At 48.3% G+C, this 11,142-nt stretch overlaps 1 protein-coding gene across 1 annotated transcript in view; it reads right to left on the reverse strand.

Moving 5' to 3' along the window:
- The window catches only part of LOC141264331 (uncharacterized), a 204,314-nt gene extending 193,538 nt beyond the window's left edge, over nucleotides 1–10,776 (reverse strand). Inside the window, exon 1 of the mRNA XM_073676621.1 lies at nucleotides 10,700–10,776. The gene's annotated coding sequence lies outside the window, so the exon portion shown is untranslated. The remainder of the gene's footprint in view (nucleotides 1–10,699) is intronic.
- Nucleotides 10,777–11,142: the final 366 nt, after the last annotated feature.

An 11,142-nucleotide genomic window follows, 5' to 3' on the forward strand; every position in this document is an offset into this window, starting at 1 on the left:
CCATTCCATGTAATAATCTAATTTCCCGCCTTTGAACTGACTCTAACTTCCCATTTTCCTTTTTAAAATGTGGAGCACAAAACAGGGGTAAAAATATAAAAAGTTTTGTCTTGTTTGCTTTTGCAGCTGCTGATTTACATTAATTACTGCTGGCTTATCTGTAAGCACAAAATCACGTCCGTCTGTTTTGTAGTTCCTAGTATATTTCCATTCATTGTATATGCTACATGACTTTTGGATATGGGACGGACCCCCACTCCATCTTAAAACCAACTATAGCTACATTAAACCTCGACACTGGATTAAATACACAACACATTATTTTAGATGTCAAAATGGTCACAACTTTATTTAAATCTAAGAATTAAAATAATCACATTAGGAGTCAGGTGAATTGCTAGTACATTGTGATTCACAAGTACTGTGATATGGCCAGCTGTCTGACATACCTCACCAGGACAGACAGCCATAAAGAGGCTGCACGCATTGGCTTGCTTTTCAAGCAGAGCCAGTAACTCTCAGGGCACCAATGACCCTATTATACTCGCCTCTATGCTTGACCACTGTGCCCACCCCTTATAGACGTTAACATTGCGGCATCCTTCAGTCTGGCCCCCGCCCTCCGTGCGCCAGCCGAGCCTGTGCACCACCATGAGGTTTACATTCTCTATTAGTTGTAATGAATCCACCTTAACTTGTCTCCCACTTCCAGCTGACTCCTAAACTTCCACCGAAGAGGCCTTTTGACATCTTAAATGGACTCAACCGTCATCAACCCTGCCTAATAAAGCCATCGGACAGTTGTACACTCTGGAAAGTCTGTGCATAAAAGTATCAAAATTCCAGAGCAACAATAGATTAATTCTTACAATTCAACTCTGCCAAGTTGTGATACAAAGTATGGGAACTAAAGCGAAATATCAGTCACTAAACATCCTGTAATGGGGAATGTGTGAAGTAAAACATGACAAAGGGAGGTAGCCACAGTGTGAATACCTGTATAATGGCTTCTATCATGCCTCAATAACTATTATACTGCAGGTATTGTAGCCACAGTGTGAATATCTGTATAATGGCTTCTGCCGTGCCTCAATAACTATTATACTGCGGGTATTGTAGCCATAGTGTGAATACCTGTATAATGGCCTCTGCCGTGCCTCAATAACTATTATACTGCAGGTATTGTAGCCACAGTGTGAATACCTGTATCATGGCTACTATCATGCCTTAATAACTATTATACTGCAGGTATTGTAGCCATAGTGTGAATACCTGTATAATGGCATCTGCCGTGCCTCAATAACTATTATACTGCAGGTATTGTAGCCACAGTGTGAACACCTGTATATTTGCCTCTGCCATGCCTCAATAACTATTATACTGCGGGTATTGTAGCCATAGTGTGAATACCTGTATAATGGCTTCTAGTATGCCTCAAAACCAATATACTGCAGGTATTGTAGCCACAGTGTGAATACCTGTATAATGGCTTTTGCCGTGCCTCAATAACTATTTTACTGCAGGTATTGTAGCCACAGTGTGAATACCTGTATAATGGCTTCTAGTATGCCTCAAAACCAATATACTGCAGGTATTGTAGCCACAGTGTGAATACCTGTATAATGGCTTTTGCCGTGCCTCAATAACTAATATACTGCGGGTATTGTGGCCACAGTGTGAATACCTGTATAATGGCTTTTGCCGTGCCTCAATAACTATTTTACTGCGGGTATTGTAGCCACAGTGTGAATACCTGTATAATGGCTTCTGCCGTGGCTCAATAACTATTTTACTGCGGGTTTTGTAGCCACAGTGTGAATACCTGTATAATAGCTTCTGCCGTGCCTCAAAACCAATATACTGCGGGTATTGTAGCCACAGTGTGAATACCTGTATAATGGCCTCTGCCATGCCTCAAAACCAATATACTGCAGGTATTGTAGCCATAGTGTGAATACCTGTATAATGGCTTCTATCATGCCTCAATAACTATTATACTGCGGGTATTGTAGCCGTAGTGTGAATACCTGTATAATGGCCTCTGCAATGCCTCAATAACTATTATACTGCGGGTATTGTAGCCGTAGTGTGAATACCTGTATAATGGCCTCTGCCATGCCTCAAAACCAATATACTGCAGGTATTGTAGCCACAGTGTGAATACCTGTATAATGGCTTCTGCCGTGCCTCAATAACTATTATACTGCAGGTATTGTAGCCAGAGTGTGAATACCTGTATAATGGCCTCTGCCATGCCTCAATAACTATTATACTTCGGGTATTGTAGCCACAGTGTGAATACCTGTATAATGGCTTCTGCCATGCCTCAATAACTATTATACTGCGGGTATTGTAGCCACAGTGTGAATACCTGTATAATGGCCTCTGACATGCCTCAAAACCAATATACTGCAGGTATTGTAGCCACAGTGTGAATACTTGTATAATGGCTTTTGCCGTGCCTCAATAACTATTATACTGCTGGTATTGTAGTCATAGTGTCAATACCTGTATAATGGCCTCTGACATGCCTCAAAACCAATATACTGCAGGTATTGTAGCCACAGTGTGAATACCTGTATAATGGCTTCTGCCGTGCCTCAAAACCAATATACTGCAGGTATTGTTGCCACAGTGTGAATACCTGTATAATGGCTTTTATCATGCCTCAATAACTATTATACTGCAGGTATTTTAGCCAGTTCTAATAAATCATCCATTTACATACATAAGTGCATTCTGCTGGGTTGGAGGGCATGGGGGACCTGACAAGTTCCCTTTATGTGACTAGTGCTTGGCAGCTAGTACCAAGTCAAATAAAATCATAGGATGCGTTAAAAAATGTATGAATGTTCATGGCAAGAACATAGTTTGGTCTCTATGCAATCACTAGTGCGGACGCACTTCGAATACTGTCTGTAATTTTGGGCTCCAGTGTATAAGAAGGATATAGCTGAGCGAGGTCGGGTGTTGAGAAGAGCGAACGAGCGTATTAAGGGAATGGGAAAACTGCAATACTAATACAGGTTATCATACTTGGTGTTGTTCAATTTGGGAAAAATTAGCTCTTATTGGTGATCTTATTACAATATACAATTATATGAAGAGACAGTACAGAGCTCTTTCTAATGATCTTTATGTACCTAGGCCTACAACAGTGACGAGGGGCCATCCTCTACGACTAGAGGAAAGAAGGTTTAATCATAATCTCAGATGGTGATTCTTTGACATATGATGTTGTAATGGTTGATTCACTAAAAAAGATCAAGGAGGACCTTGATGCCTTTCTTAAAAAATATAATATTAAAAGTTGCAGGTGTTAAATTCTGTGATGGGAAGTTGATCCAGGGATCTAGTCTAATTGCCTTAAGTGGAGTCGGGAAGGCGTTTTCCTCTACTATGGGCCAAATAGCTGTGTCTCATGGTTTTTTTTGCCATCCTCTGGATCAACTTGTTAGGTTATAGGTTGAACTGGATAAACTTATGTCTACTTTCAACCTTGGAAATAAAAAATGAAAACAACATACAGACACAACATACTCCAGTGGCACACAACACCGCGTGCTTTGGTTGAACACAACACGCCAGGCCGACACAACGTGCTCTAATGACACACTGCACACCACATAGACATAGCGTTCTCAGGTGGCATACAACAAACCAGACGCTTGGAACTCTTGTGGCACGCAACAAGCCAGGCTCACACAGCGTGCTTCAGTGGCATGGAAGACGCCAGACACTTTGTGCTTTGGTGGAATGCAACACTCCAGACATAATAAAAGACAGACATTGTGTGTTCTGGTGGCAATCAACACATTACACAGATTCATCGTTCTCTGCTGGCATGTAACATGCCAGACTAGCACAACGTGCTTCACTTGCACACAACATTCTACACAGAAACTGCGTGTTCCGGTGGCGCGCAACACGCCCGACTTGACACAGCGTGCTCTGGTGGCAAGCAACACTCCCGACTAATACAGGGTGCTCTGGTGGCACGCAACACGCCCGACTGATACAGGGTGCTCTGGTGGCACGCAACACGCCCAACTGATACAGCGTGCTCCGGTGGCACTCTACTCGCCCGACTGACACAGCGTGCTCCGTTGGCACTCTACTCGCCCGACTGACACAGTGTGCTCCGTTGGCACGCAACACTCCCGACTGACACAGCGTTCTTCGGTGGCACGCAACACCCGGTCAGACACAGCGTCCTCCATTGGCACGCAACACACCCGACTGACACAGCATTCTCCGATGCCACGCAACACGCCGGACTGACACAGCATTCTCCGTTGTCATGCAACACGCCGGATTGACACAGCGTGCTCCGGTGGCACGCAACACGCCGGACTGACACAGCGTGCTCCGGTGGCACGCAACACACCGGACTGACACAGCGTGCTCCGGTGGCACGCAAGACGCCGGACTGACACAGCGTGCTCCGGTGGCACGCTACTCGACCGACTGACAGCGTGCTCCGGTGGCACGGAACACGCCAGCCTGATACAGGGTGCTCCGGTGGCACGCTACACGCCGGACTGACACAGCGTGCTCCGGTGGCACGCTACTCGCCCGACTGACACAGCGTGCTCCGGTGGCATGCCCAATTGACACAGCGTGCTTCGGTGGCACGCTACTCGCCCGACTGACACAGCTTGCTCCGGTTGCACGCAACACGCCCGACTGACACAGCGTGCTCCAATGGCATGCGACGCGCCCGAATGACAGTGCTTCGGTGGCACGCAACACGCCGGACTGACATAGTGTGCTCCGGTGGCACGCAACACGCCGGACTGACACAGCGTGCTCCGGTGGCACGCTACTCGCCCAACTGACACAGCGTGCACCGGTGGCATGCCCAATTGACACAGCGTGCTTCGGTGGCACGCTACTCGCCCGACTGACGCAGCGTGTTTCTTTGGCACGCAGCGTGTTCCGTTGGCACGCAACACGCCGGACTGTCACAGCGTGCTCCGTTGGCACGCAACACGCCGGACTGACACAGCGTGCTCCGGTGGCACGCTACTCGCCCGACTGACACAGCGTGCTCCGGTGGCATGCCCAATTGACAAAGCGTGCTTCGGTGGCACGCTACTCGCCCGACTGACACAGCTTCCTCCGGTTGCACGCAACACGCCCGACTGACACAGCGTGCTCCAATGGCATGCGACGCGCCCGACTGACAGTGCTTCGGTGGCACGCAACACGCCGGACTGACATAGTGTGCTTCGGTGGCACGCAACACACTCGCTCCGATGGCATGCAACATGCCCGACTGACACAGTGTGCTTCGGTAACACGCTGGACTGACACAGCGTGCTCCGGTGGCACGTAACACGCCGGACTGACACAGTGTGCTCCGGTGGCACGCAACACGCCGGACTGACACAGTGTGCTCCGGTGGCACGCAACACGCCGGACTGACACAGTGTGCTCCGGTGGCACGCAACACGCCGGACTGACACAGCGTGCTCCGGTGGCACGCAACACGCCGGACTGACACAACGTGCTCCGGTGGCACGCTACTCGCCTGACTGACAGCGTGCTCCGGTGGCACGCAACACGCCAGCCTGATACAGGGTGCTCCGGTGGCACGCAACACGCCGGACTGACACAGCGTGCTCCGGTGGCACGCAACACGCCGGACTGACACAGCGTGCTCCGGTGGCACGCAACACGCCGGACTGACACAACGTGCTCCGGTGGCACGCTACTCGCCCGACTGACAGCGTGCTCCGGTGGCACGCAACACGCCAGCCTGATACAGGGTGCTCCGGTGGCACGCAACACGCCGGACTGACAGTGTGCTCCGGTGGCACGCAACACGCCGGACTGACACAGCGTGCTCCGGTGGCACGCAACACGCCGGACTGACACAGCGTGCTCCGGTGGCACTCAATAAACCAGACAGACACTTCATGCTTTGTTACGTGAGACACCAGACATATACTGCATGTTCCAATGTCACGTAATGCACCAGAAAAAAAATGCATGTGCCGCTGGTGCGTAAAATACCAGACTGACAATGTTCTCAGGTGGCACATATAATGTCTGACAGACACTGCATGCTTTGATGGTGCGCAGATCCCCGGACACACACAGCCTAATCCTGTGACACTCAGCATGCCACATAATCAGTTACTACAAGGATTGAAAAAAGACATAGGTCAAGTTCAGCTTTTCTCTGCCAGTTATATATTCTATTGGTAGATTATTTCTAATCCACAATATCATTTGTTGTGAGAAAAGCATTCATCCCTTCTACTTCGGTGGCACGCTACTCGCTCGACTGACACAGCGTGCTCCGGTGGCATGCCCAACTGACACAGCGTGCTCCGGTGGCATGCCCAACTGACACAGCGTGCTTCGGTGGCACGCTACTCGCCCGACTGACACAGGGTGCTCTGGTGGCACGCAACACGCCCGACTCACACAGCGTGCTCCGGTGGCATGCCCAACTGACACAGCGTGCTTCGGTGGCACGCTACTCGCCCGACTGACACAGCGTGCTCCGGTGGCATGCCCAACTGACACAGCGTGCTTCGGTGGCACGCTACTCTCCTGACTCACACAGCGTGCTCCGGTGGCACGCAACACGCCGGACTGACACAGCGTGCTTCGGTGGCATGCCCAACTGACACAGCGTGGTTCTGTGGCACACTACTCGCCCGACTGACACCGCGTGCTCCGGTGGCATACCACACTGACACAGCGTGCTTCGGTGGCACGCAACACTCCCGACTGACACAGCGTGCTTTGGTGGCATTCTACTCTTCCGACTGACACAGCGTGCTTCGGTGGCACACAACACCCGGACTGACACGGTGTCCTTCGTTGGCATGCAACACACCCGAATGACACAGCGTGCTCCGTTGGCACGCAACACGCCAGACTGACACAGCGTGCTCCGGTGGCACGCTACTCGCCCGACTGACACAGCGTGCTCCGGTGGCATGCCCAATTGACACAGCGTGCTTCGGTGGCACGCTACTCGCCCGACTGACACAGCTTGCTCCAGTGGCATACCCAACTGACACAGCGTGCTTTGGTGGCACGCTACTCGCCTGACTGACACAGCATGCTCCGGTGGCACGCAACACGCCCGACTGACACAGCGTGCTCCAATGGCATGCGACACGCCCGACTGACAGTGCTTCGGTGGCACGCAACACGCCGGACTGACATAGTGTGCTTCGGTGGCACGCAACACACTCGCTCCGATGGCATGCTTCGGTAACACGCCCGACTGACACAGCGAGCTCCGTTGTCACGCAACACACCGGACTGACACAGCGTGCTCCGGTGGCACGCAACACGCCGGACTGACACAGCGTGCTTCGGTGGCTCGCTACTCGTCCGACTGACACAGCGTGCTCCGTTGGCACGCAACACGCTGGACTGACAAAGCGTGCTACGTTGGCACGCAACACCCGGACTGACACAGCTTGCTCCGTTGGCACGCAACATGCCGGACTGGCATAGCTTTCTCTGGTGGTAGGCAACACGCCCGACTGACACAGCGTGCTCCGGTGGTACGCAACATGCCAGACTGACACAGCTTGCTCCGGTGGTACGCAACACCCGGACTGACACGGTGTGCTCTGGTGGCACGCCAACACACCCGACTGACAGTGTGCTCCTATGGCACGCAAAACGCCCCACTGACACAGCGTTCTCCCGTGCACGCAACACGACCCACTGAAATAGCGTTCTCCGGTGCACGCAACACGACCCACTGAAATAGCGTTCTCCGGTGGCACCCAACACGCCCAACTGACACAGCGTTCTCCGGTGGCACGCTGCACTCCCGACTGACACAGCGTGCTTCGGTGGTACGCAACACGCCCGGCTGACACGGTGTGCTCCTGTGGCACTCAATACACCAGACAGACACTGCATGCTTTATTGTTCCGTGACCCAACAGACAGATACTGCATGTTCCAATGTCACCTAATTCACCAGAAAAAAAATGCATGTACCGCTGGTACGTAAAATACCAGACTGACAATGTTCTCAGGTGGCACATATAACGTCTGACAGACACTGCATGCTTTGATGGTGCGCAGATCCCCAGACACACACAGCCTAATCCTGTGACACTCAGCATGCCACATAAACAGTTACTAAAAGGATTGAAAAAAGACGTGTCAAGATCAGCTTTTCTCTACCAGTTATATATTCTATTGGTAGATTATTTATATCCCACAATGTCATTTGTTGTGAGAAAAGCATTCAGCCCTTCTTTAAATGCTGATATAGTGTCTGCCATCACTACCTCTTGTGGTAGGGCATTCCAGTCGGTCAACTCTAAATAAAAAGGTCCCTTTCCAATTTAGATGCCGGAATTGCCTTTCCTCCACATGTAATGAATGCCCCCCTCTCCTTTTTTTATAAGGAATTTGGAAGGAATAAATAATTTATTTACCATACATGTATTTGTACATATAAATGAGATCGCCTCTGTGGTTTCATTTTTCTAAGCTAAACTAGCTCCTTTTTTAGCCTGTCATTATAAGAGAGTCCTCCCATGCCATGTAATAATCTAATTTCCCGCCTTTGAACTGACTCTAACTTCCCATTTTCCTTTTTAAAATGTGGAGCACAAAACAGGGGTAAAAATATTATAAAAAGTTTTGTCTTGTTTGCTTTTGCAGCTGCTGCTTTACATTAATTACTGCTGGCTTAACTGTAAGCACAAAATCACGCCCTTCTGTTTTGTAGTTCCTAGTATATTTCCATTCATTGTATATGCAACATGACTTTTGGATATGGGACGGACCCCCACTCCATCTTAAAACCAACTATAGCTACAGTAAACCTCGACACTGGATTAAATACACAACACATTATTTTAGATGTCAAAATGGCCACAACTTTATTTAAATCTAAGAATTAAAATAATCACATTAGGAGTCAGGTGAATTGCTAGTACATTGTGATTCACAAGTACTGTGATATGGCCAGCTGTCTGACATACCGCACCAGGACAGACAGCCATAAAGGGGCTGCACACATTGGCTTGCTTTTCAAGGGCACCAATGACCCTATTATACTCACTCCTGTGCTTGACCACTGTGCCCACCCCTTATAGACGTTACCATTACGGCATCCTTCAGTCTGGCCCCCGCCCTCCACGCGCCAGCCGAGCCTGTTCACCACCATGAGGTTTACATCCACCTTAACTTGTCTCCAACTTCCAGCTGACTCCGAAACTGCCACCGAAGAGGCCATTTGACATCTTAAATGGACTCAACCGTCATCAACCCTGCCTAATTAAGCCATCGGCCAGTTGTACACTCTGGAAAGTCTGTGCATAAAAGTATCAAAATTCCAGAGCAACAACAGATTAATTCTTACAATTCAACTCGGCCAAGTTTTGATACAAAGTATGGGAACTAAAGCGAAATAACAGTCACTAAACATCCTGTAATGGGGAATGTGTGAAGTAAAACATGACAAAGGGGGGTAGCCACAGTGTGACTACCTGTATAATGGCTTCTGCCGTGCCTCAAAACCAATATACTGCAGGTATTGTAGCCATAGTGTGAATACCTGTATAATGGCCTCTGACATGCCTCAATAACTATTATACTGCGGGTATTGTAGCCACAGTGTGAATACCTGTGTAATGGCTTCTGCCGTGCCTCAATAACTATTATACTGCAGGTATTGTAGCCATAGTGTGAATACCTGTATAATGGCTTCTGACATGCCTCAATAACTATTATACTGCAGATATTGTAGCCACAGTGTGACTACCTGTATAATGGCCTCTACCATGCCTCAATAACTATTATACTGTAGGTCTTGTAGCCATAGTGTGAATACATGTATAATGGCTTCTGCTGTGCCTCAAAACCAATATACTGCAGGTATTGTAGCCACAGTGTGAATACCTGTATAATGGCTTCTATCATGCCTCAATAACTATTACACTGCAGGTATTGTAGCCACAGTGTAAATACCTGTATAATGGCTTCTGCCGTGCCTCAATAACTATTATACTGCAGGTATTGTAGCCACAGTGTGAATACCTGTATAATGGCCTCTGCCATGCCTCAATAACTATTATACTGCGGGTATTGTAGCCACAGTGTGAATACCTGTATAACGGCCTCTGCCGTGCCTCAATAACTAATATACTGCAGGTATTGTAGCCACAGTGTGAATACCTGTATAATGGCTTCTGCCGTGCCTCAATAACTATTATACTGCGGGTATTGTAGCCACAGTGTGAATACCTGTATAATGGCCTCTGCCGTGCCTCAATAACTATTATACTGCAGGTATTGTAGCCACAGTGTGAATACCTGTATAATGGCCTCTGCCATGCCTCAAAACCAATATACTGCAGGTATTGTAGCCACAGTGTGAATACCTGTATAATGGCCTCTGCCATGCCTCAAAACCAATATACTGCAGGTATTGTAGCCACAGCGTGAATACCTGTATAATGGCCTCTGGCATGCCTCAATAACTATTATACTGCAGGTATTGTAGCCACAGTGTGAATACCTGTATAATGGATTTGTAGAAACCACTATTTAGCCACTGTGCAGTAATCATTTCTTAAACCCACTCTCTATTAACTGAAAAGTGATGAGTATGTATAAAGAGAAAGATATTTTAAAGAGAGAGCACTTATAGGATATATACGGTAAATTTAGCATTAATAAATAACCAATAAATAACTTACATATTGCTCTAAGTTTGTAGTTCACTTGGTGACATTGTTTCTTCAGCCTTTCTCGCTAGCTCAAGGGCACTGGGGATAGGCGTATTGCACTTGTTGATGCACTTGATTACTTTTCCCTTGGTCACTCCCACCGACTCAAGGGCACCCAGATTTTGTACATTGCTGTTCGTGTTAATGCACTGGATTATTGCATTGTCCCTATCAAGAGATTGTTAATATAAACAGTTACAATCTGTACCTCAGAATTATTAAGTCACATGTAAAACTGAGAAGGTCTTTGAAGCTGCTGATTGTATTGGCAAACATGCCTACTTCTTTCTATTCTCCCCTCCAGCCGCTATTTCTGGCTCGGAGGAGCCAGTTGATTCTATAGACATGCAAATTATGATTGCCATGACGCCAGGGACATTATTCTAACAGGATCTTTTACGATATAAATACTT

Source organism: Phyllobates terribilis, unplaced genomic scaffold (assembly GCF_046119375.1).
Source record: "Phyllobates terribilis strain yellow unplaced genomic scaffold, ASM4611937v1 Scaffold_4__5_contigs__length_816908805, whole genome shotgun sequence".
In the NCBI taxonomy this organism is placed as follows: Eukaryota; Metazoa; Chordata; class Amphibia; order Anura; family Dendrobatidae; genus Phyllobates; species Phyllobates terribilis.